Source organism: Canis aureus, chromosome 26, assembly GCF_053574225.1.
Source record: "Canis aureus isolate CA01 chromosome 26, VMU_Caureus_v.1.0, whole genome shotgun sequence".
In the NCBI taxonomy this organism is placed as follows: Eukaryota; Metazoa; Chordata; class Mammalia; order Carnivora; family Canidae; genus Canis; species Canis aureus.
Window position 1 is genome coordinate 19,519,847 of NC_135636.1, and position 16,605 is coordinate 19,536,451.

Below are 16,605 nucleotides of genomic sequence, written 5' to 3' on the forward strand. Positions count from 1 at the left end.
GCACAAGAGAGAAGGCCTATGAAATCATTTCTATTTTAAAGACCTTAATATTTTTCACTCTTTGGTGACCATCTAGCTACTACTAGAGACCGTTACCTGAATTTATTAAATTTTTGTTATAGCTTAATCAGTAGATGTGGCACATGACTACAGTCTATTGCTCTTTATAGGGACTGAATAATATCACTAAAAGATTTTCAATGCCTTCATGGCTTGTGTTTCTTCCCTTACTTATCTTTCAAAGATACAGCCACGTAAACAAAGGAAGAAGAAAAAGAAGAGAACTAAATAAAAGTATGAGCTACTGTCCCTTTTGATGACTCATTAAATATTGTCACAGTCAACTCATTAGTGTAAAAACTCCCATAAGATCAGATGACATTTTCCTTTCAAGAATTGACCTTAAGTAATGACAGGTTGAAAAAGAACTGAGCAGAACATTTCTGGAATGAGATTTTCCTCACTTGTTTGTGCTTCCCACTAAGCATATGAGATTGCCCATAGGACAAATATATGATGAATGAAGTAAAAATGCTTCTTAAAATTTCAAAAACTAATAACAACGTCTGTTTCAAATTTTTATTCTCAAAAAAAAAAAAAAAACAAATTTTTATTCTCTTCATAAATTTGAGAATGGCATATAAATTATGAATAATCTAATGGAATTAAGACTAGTTTCTCCTCTGTTCAAAAGACTTGCAGCAGGGATGCCTGGGTGGCTGAGCGGTTGAGTGCCTGCCTTTGGCCCGGGATGTGATCCCACAGTCCCAGGATCAAGTCCCACATTGGGCTCCCTGCATGGAGCCTGCTTCTCCCGTTGCCTATGTTTCTGCCTCTCTCTCTGTGTCTTTCATGACTAAATAAATAAAATCTTAAAAAAAAAAAAAAAAAAAAGACTTGCAGCAGCCTATGAGTACAGCAGTTCATGTTCCCAATCACTTTTTCAAATTACCAAATCTTATGTCACATTTGTCCTGGGTCCTGTTTCTCCTTAGCTATAGCCCTAATGGAAAAAGGCAGCTTCTAGATCCACTTTGATATTTGGGGCAACTTTATTAACTTCTTCAATTTTCTCTAAAATGACACTTCTGATAACAACTTTAAAAATTGGACCTCTCACAGACACTGCTTACTTCACAAGGTAATTTTGTTTTATTAGGTTATGCTATATATGAATCACTAATATTTGCAAATTGTTCTCACAATTTGATTTGGGGTTGGCATTACATTTTACAGCTAAAGAAGACACTAATCTAATTTTTGATAGCAATACATTTGATGTTCCAGGGATAGGAAGGAAGTCATTGCGCTTTTTATGGATCATCTTTTTACTCCCTCCTTTGATGACAGGAGTCATATTTTCTTTCTTTTAAAGATTTCATTTATTTATTTGAAAGACAGAGTGAGAAAAAGAGGTTATGAGCATTGGGGAGGGGCAGAGGGAGAAGCAGACTCCCTGATGTGCGGGGAGCCCAACCTGGAACTCAATCCCAGGACCCTGGGATCATGATCTGAGTCAAAGGCAGACAGACATTAACCTACTGAGTCGTCCAAGCATCCGCAGTCCTACTTTCTTATCATCTTAGTCATTTTAGTGAGCAGTCTGTTTTCTAGCACTTAGTAGGTCTGTTCATTACATATTACTTTACATATTACTTTACATATTACATGTTGCTTGTATAAAGGGTTCTGCAAAGTGCTGGTTGTAAAGTGACTTGAAATGAATGGGAGCTTTATTCAGTAAGTAAATGTAATTTAGGAATATAATTGGATGAGCTTAATTCTTGGGCTAAAAGTCTGTTTTCTATCAGTTACATAATCTTGAATTCATAGATTATACTTAATTATGACCACCAACTATGCCTTTTCATATCTGCCCCTGCAATAACTTCTATCTTTGATTCTGTTTCCTTTCTCCTAATTTTAACATGAGATGAGGGAATTACTATCATTTCACAGAAGTTATATATATATGTATATGTGTGTGTGTGTGTGTGTGTGTGTGTATAACATAGTGTTACTAATTGGAATCTGAGAAAATTCCTGTAAAATCAAATTCATGCTTCCCTAGAAGTTCACTGGCTGAAAGAGAAACTACAAAAGGAGTCAAATATATGGAAAATGGCCTTTCACTCACACTAAGAGCTCTCTCTCATCAGCAATTTTTAAAATTTTTTTAAAGATTTTATTTATTTGAGAAATAGGGTGTGGGGAGGAACAGAAGGAGATGGATAAGCAGACTCCATGTTGAACTTGATCCCACGACCCTCAGATGATGACCTGAGCTGAAATGAACAGCTGGATACTTAACCGACTGAGCCACCAGGTGCCCCTCATCACCAGTTATCGAGTAGATCTTCAGCCATCACATCCTACCCTCAGCTTGATAATGCCTGGACAACAAAAGCAATACAAAGGAAATCGTGTTTTTTCAGTATATGTCTTTCTACATTTAAAAATCACTTGTAGGTGTGCCTGGGTGGCTCAGTCAGTTAAGTGTCTTGCCTTCACCTCAGGTTATGCTCTCACGGTCCTGGGATTGAGCTGTGAATTGGGCTCCCTGCTCAGTGGGGAGTCTGCTTCTCCCTCTGCCTCTGCCTGCTGCTCCCCATGCTTGTGCTCTCCCTCTCTCTCTCTCTCTGTCAAATAAATAAATAAAATCTTAAAAAAAATATCACTCTTAATGGGCTTGGATTTTACAAGAGTGAGCTAAAATGGAGTATCACTGACCATAAAGTAAAACATTCTGCTATATTCATGAAGTAAAGCAGAGCCCTAAGCTGAGAGAACGTTGATAAAACTGTGACTCAGCAAGGCTTTTGCATTTTAGTAGGCTGCTCTCTAGTCATTCCTACCACTTATGTGTACACACGTTATTTTCAATGCTACTCAAATGTGACTCCATTGGCTAATGCTAAATCAATTAAATGTATCCCAGCTATTTTCAATTGGGTTCCTGCATCAGCAGACTCTCAAAGATTTGAGAGTAAGAAGCTTATTTGGCAGGTGACTCAGAAAGTACCCATAGGCGAGTGGGGAAGTGAGACAAGGAAGAGAAAGAAACCAATTAAGGATGTGCTAGCAAGAAGGTAAGTTACCACTGTGTTTTTTGGAGCTCACTCTTGCTGGGGGACTCTGAGGGAGATCATGTGGAACACACAACTGAGAGTTATCTTTATATACACTCGTTTCCTTAGTCATCGGCTAAGGGCTTATCCCAAAGGGTAATCCCCTGTCATTGCCAGCCACCATGTGCTTGGCAGTGAGTAGAAAAGATATTGGCAACTTCAGAGAAAGCTTTCCAGCACAGTGAAGCATATAACTTGCAGTCGAAAGTAGACTAGTAGTCTCAGAAGTGGGAGGACCTAAGGGATAAAGAGAGAGTACTAATAATATCCACTCTATCATCCAAACAATTGTGTTTTATGATGTCTTGGAATAAGTACAAATGAGAAGTAATGTGGTTCACTAAAAATTTAATCCTGCAAACTTCTCTGATTAGTCAAGCCAAAACTCTTACATGTACCTCTATCACAAAGAATTATCACAACGTATCTTTTCAGTTACGTTGTTTTTCTAACTTTCCATAAAACCTTCCTTGACTGCCTGACCTCAAGAAATCTCTCCTTCAAAGTCACCTAGTACTTTCTGTCTGCACCAGTTATTTGCAATAAACATGTCCTGGTTCCACTTTGTAATATTTTCTCTGTATGTATGCACCCATGTTTTCACATTTTTAAAAAGATTATATTTGTTTATTTGAAGGAGAGAGAGAGAGCAGAGTGAGAGCACATGAGCAGAGGGAGGGAGAGAGGCGAAGGGAGAGGGAGAAGCAGGCTCTCTGTTGAGCAGGGAGCCCAGATGTGGGGCTCGACCCCAGGACCCTGTATCATGACGTGAACTGAAGGGAGATACTTAGCTGACTCTGCTGCCCAGGGGTCCCCATTTTTTCACATTTTGAAATATACTTTTACATCCCAGTATGTAACACTTAGTGAACATCCAAAAACATTTTGCTTATCTTACTAAAAATCAAGGAAATAGTTGATTCCCTAAGTTTAACATATAATGATTACAGATTTACTTGTCCTTAATTTTTTAAAAAAGAATCAGTGTCCTTAGTAAATAAGGAAGCCAATATAAAATGAATAATAAATAGTAGCACTCTAAATTTTTCTATGAAAAATAAAAGCGTTTTCAAAAATTAAGAATGCACTGAGGGGGGCACTTGATGGGATGAGCACTGGGTGTTATGCTATATGTTGGCAAATTGAACTCCAATAAAAAAATTAAGAATGCATAAACATATTTTTGAGCTGCACATCATTTATTTAAAGCTTCTAGGGGTGCTTGGGTGGCTCAGTCAGTTAAGCATCTGCCTTCAGCTCAGGTCGTGATCCAGGGCCCCTGGGATGGAGCTCCGTGTCTGGCTCCGTGCTGAGCAGCCCCTGCCCCATGCTGCTGAGCAGGGAGCCTGCTTCTTTCTCTCCCTCTGCCTCTCCCCTCCGCTCGAGCTCTCTCTCTTTCTCAAATAAATAAAAGAATCTCAAGATAAAGAAACAAACAAATAAATAAATCTTCCAAAATAATGCATTTCAACCACTGACTGAATTTTACCTGTTTATGCAGCCAGCTACAAACCAAAAATGTTGGTTTCCTCTTCTAAATTTATTTCTTCTAAAATTTTACATTCCAATAGAAGAATGTCTTTCATTTTCTTTAGTTATGATATCATTTTATGGCTTTCTTGCTTCAGATTCCACACTCTGGTAAAAAGCAAGCCTGAAAGTTTCTATTGTGATGCAGTTAAAAATGTGACATTAGAGCTTTCAGAAGAAAAGTGAAAAAAGACTTCCCCACCCACCCACGTCCCACGCCCAGCCAAGCGTATGATTTTCTCCTTGTGGAAACAAGCAACTGGATTGTTACTGACCTACGTCTTGCAGCCTTGAAATAGCAGAAGCCATAAACTATGGAACACCTTCCCAGGAGCTTCAGTCAACCAACGTGACTGTTTACATGACTAGGATGGTTTTAAAATCCTAAAATCCAAAATCCAAAGGCAATGGCAAAGAGTACATGCCTCATTATTTTTCAGATACTTTAAACAACACATGCAATCAACTTGTTTTTAAAGACCGTGGAAGTTCTAGTCGTATTGACTAGAAAAGTCTATTGACTTTTGCTCAGAGAAATATCACAGTGCTGCTCATCTTCACGGCGCTCCTCATGGTTTAGTTTTAAAAAGATTTGTTTATATCTTGCAGTCTTCAGTAAAGTGAGAAATAAATTCAGAACTCCAGTAAAGTGAGAAATAAACTTTGAACTTCAGTAGCGTAAGAGAGAACTTCTGCGTGCCATTCCTTTAATCAAGACCATGCAACCAAAAAAAAAAAAAAAAAAAAGACCATGCAACCTTTTTCATGCAACTATCACATACAGACATGGTAAGCCTCTAAAGATATATATGGTATAATGTTAAAAATAAAAGTGCATACAAACCTAAACCTGTATTTTGAAAAAGTAAGCCAATACTCCAAATAAAATATTGGAGGAATAGTGTATAAAAAGATTCAAGACCTAATCTGAAGATTGTCAAATACATAATGAAATGGAACAGATTATGTAGTGAATGTATGACTAACACTGAAATGTGGATATAAATTCCTTTCATCTTGGAACACACTACAGAGGAAGTTTTTCATGCATAATAATTTTAGCAAGCTACCTTATTTATAATTTTATTTTGTGATTTCCCCTACTGGAAACTTAAAGAGAAGCTACTCAGTGTCGGAAAAAAAGAAAATCTATTCATTCTTCCCCCCCCCCACACACACACTTTACATAGTTTTATTTAAAAAAAAAACTTTCTCAGGAATTCCTATAGATATTTAGATATATAAATATTTTTCGTATTTCCTTAGAAGAAACATATTTTGAGGCATCTATAAAATCTATAAATACAATGGAATAAACCTTATTGAATAAAAATGATGTTCATTCAAGGTGAGAATATCTTCCTAAATTCTGAATTTCTTCCAGATGGCTATTTTGAAGTGTTTTGCTTTATTCCAGTGAAATTTTAGTATTTTAGGCAACTTGTACATCTATGTCTTGAACTGTGTTCTTCGAAGCAGCAAAAAATAACAATAAGAATGAATTTTCAAAGCAAGATTTATAATACACAGAGGCCATAGTTCAAGTAGGATAAAATACGTCCAATATGATTTTAAAATAAGTATTTACTAACATGTCAGTAGCAAACATTTTAATGTTTACTGACAATTGAGGAAAAACACGTATTTCCTTTCAAATCCTGGGAACTTTTCAGGGACTAAGATAAAATATCAACCAGTTTTAACAGTGTGGCCAACATTATATAAGACAGTTTCTCACAATGATGAAGTGCCCCAATGCCTTCTGTTTTATGACTTAACTATGTGGGATTCCAGAATCAAATTCTAAGGAGAATAATAGTTAAAAGCAACAGTAGGGCTTATTTAAAAGATGCCTTTTATCTTTTCACAATGTAGACCACTGAGAACAGGATCCATTCTTAGAAGATGGAAGTAAAGCAGAAATGAGCCAAAGCCTATTAATACAATGAGTACATCCAAATTTTCATAGTGACAGCAGAGCTAGTTCACTCAGAGGTTAGTTAAATAATTATTTTAAGGACTCACTGTCCTTTCTGGGAAAATGAACTGTGTAATGTCAAAAGCTCTCATGATATGAAAAATTAGAACGGTTATGAACATGGATTAATATCTATTCATAAAATACTGGCTTCACTTACTGAATTACAGGAGGCACATTAAATGTTTATTTAGCATTTTATAATAAGCATAGTTGCACTGAAATCACAATATCCACTTATTTCTATTAGATAGATGTCACTAGGCCCGATGCAACTGCCAAGTCTAATGTAGGTTGTACATTACAATCATGAGTATGTTTGATTCTTGTTGCTTTTGATGAGGAGAGGAAGAAAGTAAATTAATATGGAAGTTGCTGTGAATTTTTTGGGGGAGGGGGAATTACCTACTGGCAATCATTAAAGGTTTCTAGAAGGCTGAGATTTTGGGTTAATTTCATTCACCATTAATATCCCAGTGTTTATGTTTGAAATATCATAAGAAATTTTTAGAAAATATTTAGAATAAATGAATTATATCAACACAAAATATTGGTAGAAAAATAATTTAAATAGACAACTCATCTGGAAGATTTCTTCTCTAATTTTAAGAATATTAAAAACATGGGTGCTAATTACTGTGATTTCTCTTACTTACTCCCATTATGGTGTGATGACTCCCCATTCACATTAGGTTGGACAGGATATATCAAGCAGGAGAATCTATGTACTTGTAGAAAAATCTGTTATGTTTTAGACTTCTGTCATAAATCATGTCATCTATATAGAATTTAAATTTATCACTTCATTGTCCAAAATTGTTTCATAAATTTACTCTATTGATGTTATTTTTTTTCTTTTCTTCTGCCTCCTTTAGTTTCCTTTTCCCCACAAATGCTTCTATCTTTAATTTTCCATGAGTTTTAATACCATTAACATATTATATTAATACCATTAATACCATTATATTAACACATACAAAGGAATAAAATTATCAGCATCAAAACTCCCAAGCTAAACTCAACTATCTTCTTTCCAAATTTGGCCTCTATCCAGTCCCATGAAGACTTCAGAGAGTTAGAAAGTACAAACCCAGATTTCTCAATGTCAACTTAGACCATTCTCTTTAATCCTCTTCAGGTCATTGGGTAATAGCGCTTGTTTCAAAGATATATTTCAGATGAATCTCCTCTTTCACCTTTTCTCTGTCATCACCTCTGTTAAGTGTCTCTTCATATATGAACACTTCTCTGCAAAAGCCATTGGCGTTTGGTTACTCCCAAACCTTATGTCACTTCATTCGTTCTTCTCAAACTTCCTAAATTATGTTCCCAGAATACAGGCTTGTCATTTCTCAACTCAGAGTCATCTCACAAGTCCTTAAAGTTTGCAGAACCAAATCATTTGGAACATGATTGTCAAGATCCATCATCATCTATGCAGCAAACACTTCTTTGCTGACCAATTGCATACCTGGGTCTCCAGACCTTGTGATCCTCTGAACATTTCATGTAATATTTTGTCAGTTCTTTTGTTGCTATTATTTTAATGGTTTGACATGTCCTTCTTGCCTTTGACTCCAAAAATGCTACTCATACTTTAAGATTAAGATCAGATGCTAGTTCGATATTCATATTCCACCACATTGCTTTCTGTTTGTTCTACCTATGCATTAGGTTGGCCCCTAATTCAGTCCAGACTCCCCTCAATGATTCAACAGATACTAAATGGTGACAATTGTGAAAATAAGCCTTGGATGATTTGTGCCAAATATAAGCAAATGCATTTTGTAGATCTTCAAAGAACTTTAATTTACAGGCCAAAGATGAAAATATTTAACTCAATGAAATGTGTCAAAGATCAAACCTAAAGTACATACAAGCTGTTAAAGATGAAGCCTTTTAATGTCATTGTTTTGACCCTCCCTTTGATGTTTGACTGTATTTATCATTGAAGCAAAAATAGTGCAGCCTCTGAAGTTACTTTGATTAGTTTATTTCTGTCCCAGGGCCCTTTTTTTCATATTCGCTCTGTGAAAGTGATTCATCTTTTCTTCATTTTCACTCAGCAGTGGCACTGGATTTTGTCTTCAAATGGAATATTTAGTAGCAAAGATCATCACATTTTTAGGCTGCCTTTATTTATCACATAAAATAATAATGATAATAGTACAGAATATTAATTGTGCTTTTACTCTCTGTCAGGCATCCTATTGAATGTTTATACATAAATCCTTTCGTGCAATTATTTCCCACCCTGCGATGTAGGTACTATTTTTACCTTCATTTATAATTCCCATAACTACTTTTGAAAGCAGTATACTTTATGTCCATGAGCTGCTTTTAAAATATAAACATTTAATTCCCAGCAAAAATATAAAGTGCTAAACTTCATTAATTATCAAGGGGATGTAAGTTAAAACTACTATCCAATACTTCTTAGAATGGCCACAAAGAAAAAGACAGACAATATCAGTTTCCTTAAATAGACCAACTGAAATTCTAATACACTGCTGAAGGGAGAAAAAAATTGATCAGTCACGCTGGAAAGCTATTTGGCAGAATCTACTAAAGCTAAAAAGATACATATTCTTAAACCAGCAGTTGACTCCTAGTTAAATGCTCTCAAAAATTATGCACCAGAAGACAGTGACAAAGATATTCATAACAGCACTATTTGTAGCTCAAACTGAAAAATACTAAAGTCCATCAATATCAGAATGGATAAATAAATTATAGTATATTCACCTAAAATAATTCACACACAGCAAGGAGAATAAGGAAAATACAACTACATGCAACCCAGTTGTATCTTACAACCTTGATGTTGAGCAATAGATGTCAGGTGCTGAAGAATACCTACTATTTGATTTTTTTATGTAAAGTTCAAAAAAAGGCAAACACTATATGGTGATAGAAGTTAGAGCAACTGGGTGGCTCAGCGGTTTAGCGCCTGCTTTTGGCCCAGGGCGTGATCCTGGAGTCCCAGGATCAAGTCCCACATCAGGCTCCCAGCTTGGAGCCTGCTTCTCCCTCTGCCTGTGTCTCTGCCTCTCTCTCTCTCTCTTTCATGAATGAATAAATTAAAAATCTTAAAAAAAAAAAAAAAAGAAGAAGTTAGAACAATGGGTCCACCAGGGAAGCTGAGTAACGTTTGATTTTCTGATCTGGATGTTGGTTACATGGAAGTGTTCAATTTGTGAAAATTCATCAAGTTGCACACTTAGGATTTTTTACTTTTCAATGTGCATGTTGTTCTTCAATAGAAAATTTCCATATAAAAGTAAATGTTTGCTGTTTTGCCTAACATTGTGGCCTGAAGCTGGAGGACAGCAGCCATCCTGTGACCAGGAAGCAACTTCATCACAGAGCAGCTCCTCAGTTAATAAACAATTGTCAGAGTAATTGACTTGAAGTCACATAAAGGTGATTTGGGGGTTCAGTGACTGAATGTCTGCCTTTGGCTCAGGTTGAGATCCCGGCATTCTGGGATCAAGTCCTGCATTGGGCTCCTTGCGGGGAGCCTGCTTCTCCCTCTACCTATGTCTCTGCCTCTCTGTGTGTCTCTCATGAATAAATAAATAAAATCATTAAAAAAAAAAAAGATGATTTGGAAATGTGGAGCATTCATACTGCTTACCAGAGGGTCCTTGCCAAGTTTTTGGTCCCTCCCTCACCCTGCTCAGCCTCAGTCTCCCTACAGCTGCTCAAACTTGCCAAGCACACTCTTCCCTGTAGCTTCTCCCCTAAACTATTTCATCTGCTTCAAATGGTCTCCCTCCAGAGATATCCACAGAGCTTGCTTCCTCATTTCCTTCCTGCCTCTGCTCAAATGTCATCTCATCAGAAAGGCCCACCATCACCTCCACCTATAAAATGGCAGCATTTCTCTCTACCCCCTTATCTTTATTTTCACCATTAATAATCTTATCTGTGCCATTTAAGAAATTTGCTCATTAAACTGCCTCTGTCCACTCATACATAAGTTCTATCAGGGCAGGGGTTTTGTTCTCTTTAGTTCATGGTAATAACTGCAATGCTTAAAAAATTGTTTAAAATATATACAAAGATGTATGACAGCTATTTTTGATTGGCTTTATCAAAGCCATCCACAACCTCCAGGACATCTGATTGTCCCCTTATCTGCTACATTGAAAATACTGCCAAGTGAGAGAGTCTTAGGATCCCCTGACCCACCGTCCTCACTCCCTGTGATTTAATGCAGGACTTCTCTCATAATGTGAAGTTCTGGATGGTCTCTTCTCTCTCAAAAAATCCTTTCAAAAATTAAATCCTCAACTTTGAGATGTAGTTTTACACATCACTTTAAAACCCCAAAAATCCCACATCCTCATTTCACTTCCTCCCTATGCTTTTGTGTTATCACTTTGATACTTGGACCCCAAAGCAATAAAGAGCTTTCCTATACTGCAAGATGGGCAGGTCTTAGGTTCAGAGGCAGGACCTCTTAAGATATCCAAATTATATCCTACCACATATACATGCATACATTACCCATTCAACAAATATCTATCATGTGCTTAACATGTGCCCAGCACTAGGGGAAAGGGTGCATAATGATGAATAGGTCAGATGTTTTCTGCTTTTAGTGGAGCTTACATTCTAGTTGAGAGAGAGTCTTAGGTTGGATTCTTTTAGAAACAGACCCCGAAACAAGTATATGGGCACAAACAGTTTATTGGGAGATGATGGGAAGTGGAGAGAGGAAAGGAAGTAGGGAAGAGAGGGAAGATAATACAAGTGTGTTAAAGAGCTGGTAGTAAAAAAAAAAAAAAAAAAAAGAGCTGGTAGTGCTATAGGCAATTGGGGTTCAGCGTCACTCTGAATTGCAGGGACATTTACAAAGTACATCTCAGAATCTCACCAGAGGGTTCATCAACGATCAGTCATCATTGGAGGGCTGTTCCTGGAATGTGAACTCACTGGCGCTTTGGCCTGCTCACTCGTGCAGGCTGAGTGTGCCCCTGTGGCCAGAGGAAGTCTGCAGGCAGACAGACTTGTGTGCTTAGAGTGGGAGCCACCTGCTGGAGAGGGACCCAGGGAAGGAGAGGCACCCACCCTCTGCTGCAGAAAGAGAGACTGTATGCCACTTAGAGACAAAGGAGAAGCAAAGAACGTAAGAGAATTGGAAGCACTGGGTAGCAATGTCAAACAGGCAACAATGGTCATTCTGTGTCTGTGATGTGCAAGATAAGAGCTTCTCAGGCTTGCTCCCATCAGGTGAAGAATGTTCTGGGGCCAGGGGAACATCCAAGACAAAGATCAAGATGCAAGAATCCTTTTGTGTGTTTAAGAGACTAAGAGGCCTGTGGGGTTGGAAGGGAAAGGCAAGGGAAGAAGGGTAGGGGATGTATTCAAAGCAGCACAGGAGCTGGGGCAGGTATCGCCAGGAGCTTCAATGCCACTGGGCTTCAATCATGGCAGTTCCATGAGCCTTCTTTCATTTTAAAAGTTATATACACATGTATGTATATACCTGTATATACATATGTATTTATTAGATATACACTTCATAAGCATAGATATTTGTTTGCATAATTATTTATATACATTAATGTATGCCTTTATTTATACCTACCAGCTTAACAGGTGATGAAAATAATGTAATCTGTTTTCTTTCTTAAAAAAAGATTTTATTTATTTATTCATGAGAGACACAGAGAGACAGAGACAGAGACAGAGACAGAGGGAGAAGCAGGCTCCATGCAGGGAACCCGATGCGGGACTCGATCCCAGGATCCCAGGATCATGCCCTGGGCCAAAGGCAGACACTCAACCACTGAGCCACCTATGTGCCCCATGCAATCTGTTTTCAATTTCAGTCACTGTGCACAAATGAACCATGTAGACAAATAAGGGTGTATTTTATGATCCTGGTTGAAATATCTGTACATAACTCTGCAGGTGTCTAGTTGTGTACAACCAGGATACTAGTTACTAAGAGAGTAGCACCACTAGGAAGTAGCTGGGAGGGGAAAAGGAAGACAGATGGCTGGCAAGTAAATCTAAGATGATACTCGTTTTCTTTTTTCGATGGAAACTCCTCAAAGGAAAGGACTATTATAAAATGAAAGGGACCGGAAATAAATAACAAAAACATGTAAGTTGAGGCTTCAAGCATGATGGAGAACTTTGCTTTTCGTACTATTTTTCTTCTTTTTTAGAAATACTGGCTGTCACAAAACCAGAGAAATTTAGAAATGAGTGACTCACACCAGGACCCATCTCCTTTCTGATCTTGCTTTTTTTTTTTTAGGATTCAAAGTTAGCGGGAAAGGCAAATGCATTATTTGACTTAAATTCAGTATGCATTGGCATTACTTACAGTGATTTTGAGAGCCTCTTAACAAAGGAGAAAAGATTACTGCACTGACAGTGAAATTAGAGAACTGTACGGGTGCATTCTGTTGAGTTGGCAGTGAAACGTTTGGCAGCACACCTGTTTTATGCAAATGAAACAATAGCATGAGAAAATCAGTGAGGCAGCATTGTTCTCAGTTGTTTTAAAGGCAAGGGGTCATGGAGACAATGCTGATATGGGCTCGTTTTTAATGGATTTAAAATTAGTTTCTAACCTATTGAAATCTTGCACAGCATGTGAAGTGACTTGCTCTGAGTTATTGCTGAGAAGGAACTAGATAATGGAAAAAAGCAGAAATATCCAAGTTCATTCTCCACAGAGCCTCTCATTGCCCTGGCCTGTTCACTCTCCATTCTGCAGGAAGCCCACGATTGCCTAAATGGACAGCATCATTGAGGAGCTAAGCCCTAAAAGTCATCCAAATAGGGTGTTCTATCCTCTAACCCAGCTCCTGGCCCAACTTTCCCAAGTTATACACTTGGATAATCCTTTCGTCATCCCATTGCTATGAAGCCAGCTGTTCCCCATTGGAACATAATCCACTTGAACTCTCTCCATAAACATACTGGTTGAGAAACAGGAGTAATTGCATCAAATCAGAAAGAATACAGTGGGAAAATGATTGATTACAAAGAGACTACTGCTCTCCTCCCCCCAAATTGTAGGATTCCCATCAGATTGATGATTTCTAACTTTTGCTAGTAAGAAACTCAAGATGATCTGAAAATATGAAGTTAGTTAAAATAAAGATTCTATGGGAAGATACACTGTTAACCTTTTTTGCTATTTTAAAAATGTTGTATGTTGAAATCAACCCAAATTTCCCTCATTGGGTGAACGGATTAAAGAAATTGTAGTATATTCTTATAGTGGGATACTACTCAGAAATAAAAAAATGAGCTACTAATAAATGAAGCAACATGGATGAATCTCAAATGCATTGCAAATTGTCTGATTCTATGTATATGATCTGAGAAATTTCAAACTAGAGCGGAAAAAATGAGATCAGTAGTTGCCAAGCCTAGTCATGGGTGAAGAGCTTTGACTCTAAAGACATAGAGAATTAACTTAAAGTAATGGAGTTGTTCTCTATCTTAATTGTGGTGGAGGTTACTTTTCTATACCTACACGCTCTAGTTTGTGAAAACTCATAGTATAACATACCAAAAAAGGGTGAATTTTACTGTATATAAACCATATATCAATAAACTTTATTTTAAAAATTGTTTTTGGTACAGGCAGCCCGGGTGGCTCAGAGGTTTAGCACCGCCTTTAGCCCAGAGCCTGATCCTGGAGACTCAGGATGGAGTCCCACACGGGGCTCCCTGCATGGAGTCTGCTGCTCCTCTGCCTGTGTCTCTGCCTCTCTGCCTCTCTCTCTCTCTCTCTCTCTGTGTGTGTCTCATGAATAAATAAATAAAATCTTTAAAACAAATTGTTTTTGGTGAAAATGATATTTCCTTCTAACTTTTGTTAGAAGAGCAGCACATACTCTTGTTTTTCTTCCTGAAATACGCTGAGATGCCTGCTATGAGGTGCTTTAACCCAATGTTCTTTCTGAATTACAGGTGTTACATGTTGCTTCGACTTGGTGATGTAAGAGGAAATGAACATCATAGCCTTTTTCTGCAACATAAGGGACACTTTTTTTGAAGACCTGCCTGCTTGTAACCAACATAACATAACTCAATATAATTAAAATTTCTGAAATATTTCTTTACTATGCAGAGATCTTCTAGTTTTAACTAACAGAAATCTCCTTTAAACCAGAGTTAGGAAAAAAAAATTATAAAGCTAACAGGATAATTCATAAAAGCCACAATATGACATGATGGTGAGAAATGTTACTTAACTGGCCTGGACTCTCCAAAGAGATCAATGCTCTTCTGGTGGTTTTAAAACATGGTGTAAATTCCTTGACCTTATTCCCATGAAAAGGTGGATGGTCTGCATCCCCTCTTCTGTGACTGCTTTGATCTATATGGGAGAGCAAAAGTGACACTGTGTGACTTCTGAGGCAAGGCCAATAAAGGCCTGGCAGCTTCTACCATGTAGTACCAGAACCCCTGGTCATGGAGCTTGAGGTGCCATATTGTGAGGAAACCTAAGCCACATGAGGTGGCCATGTATAGGTGTTCCAGTTGATAATCACAGCTGAGTCTGCCCTCAGAGTCATCCCAGCTTAGGCAACAGATACAAGAGTAAAGAAGTCTTCAGATGATGCCAGCCATTTAAGCGCTGAGGCATTAGGCATCATAGAGCAAACACAAACACTGTGTCCTGTCTATTTTTTTCTGACCTACTGGATCTGTGATATATAATAATAGCTGTGATCATAGTAAAATGGTGGTTGCTTAAAAGCATTGTCACCAAGTCATAGGGTAGTTTGCTATGCAACAGTCGATAGCTATAAACAGGCATGGGACAAAAAGCCAAAACCCAAACCACACCAAAATCAACAACAACAACAGTAATCAGAAACTAAATTAGAATAAAGGAGACTAATGAAACCTGACAACTGAATGCAATCTAAGATCTTGATTGTATTCTTGAAGCCAAAAATAGCTCTAAAGAAAATATTTGGGACAAAGAGAGACATCTCAAAACAAAAACTTGTTGGAAAAAAAAAGAAAAAAGAAGGAAATTTAAAAAATATATATATATTAAAAGGGTTGGAATACCTGGATGGCTTAGAGGTTGGGCATCTGCCTTCGGCTCAGGTCATGATCCCTGAGTCCTGGGATTGAGTCCCACATCGGGCTCCCCGTAAGGATCCTGCTTCTCCCTCTGACTATATCTCTGCCTCTCTCTGTGTGTGTCTCTCATGAGTAAATAAATAAAATCTTAAAAAAAAAAAAAATAGAGAGAGAAAGAGCGGGCAAATGTCAGCCCTGGAATCCTCCCATCTGGTTGTAGTTGTTTCTCTTCTCATCACTAGATCCGAGACCATAAGGAGTTAAACTCTCTTCACATATAGGGTCAGTAAGAGTATTTAGTCATCTGACTGTCATAGGAATCCAAAGAAATAGGGTTTCATATGCAAAGTGGTTGGAATAGTGTCCAGCCTACAGTAAATGCTCAGTAAGTGTTATTACTTGTAATGATGGTTTCCAACGCCAGAAAAACCCTTATGAACCCTAAGCAACTGCTCCCTATCTCCCTCTCAGCTTCTTCCTGTGTGTCTGTTTCATCTGACACTCTCCTCATCTTTGCAGCATGGTTTTGCTCTCCTTCTGAATGCACGCATCCAGCATTGCTGCCCTGTCTCTTTTGGTTTCCGTTGTCCATCTGCAACCCATCCAAATTGTCTCACAATCACCCCTAAATACCAGAGACAGCCTGATCTGATCTGCGGTCCTGTGAACACTCAGATCCTATCAGCTTCAGAAACACATTGAACAGAGTTCTGCAGTAGAAAGACCGTTGTTGAGAACCCCCTCATTTCTTAGAAAATAGCCCCAAGACAGGGGAAATGAGCTTGGCAGATGCCTTCTTAATTAAAAGAAAATTTTAACATAGACTGACTATGGAAATAAAATTATTTTAATTTCAAGGCCGTGGAAACAATTTGGATTGTGAAAATTAGAATT

The 16,605-nt window shown here is 37.8% G+C and overlaps 1 long non-coding RNA gene across 1 annotated transcript in view; it reads left to right on the forward strand.

Annotated features, from left to right (window-relative positions):
- The window catches only part of LOC144297970 (uncharacterized), a 64,512-nt gene extending 49,777 nt beyond the window's left edge, over positions 1–14,735 (forward strand). The window contains exons 4-5 of the long non-coding RNA XR_013364921.1: positions 4,757–6,653; positions 14,584–14,735. This is a non-coding gene — a long non-coding RNA (uncharacterized LOC144297970). The remainder of the gene's footprint in view (positions 1–4,756; positions 6,654–14,583) is intronic.
- Positions 14,736–16,605: the final 1,870 nt, after the last annotated feature.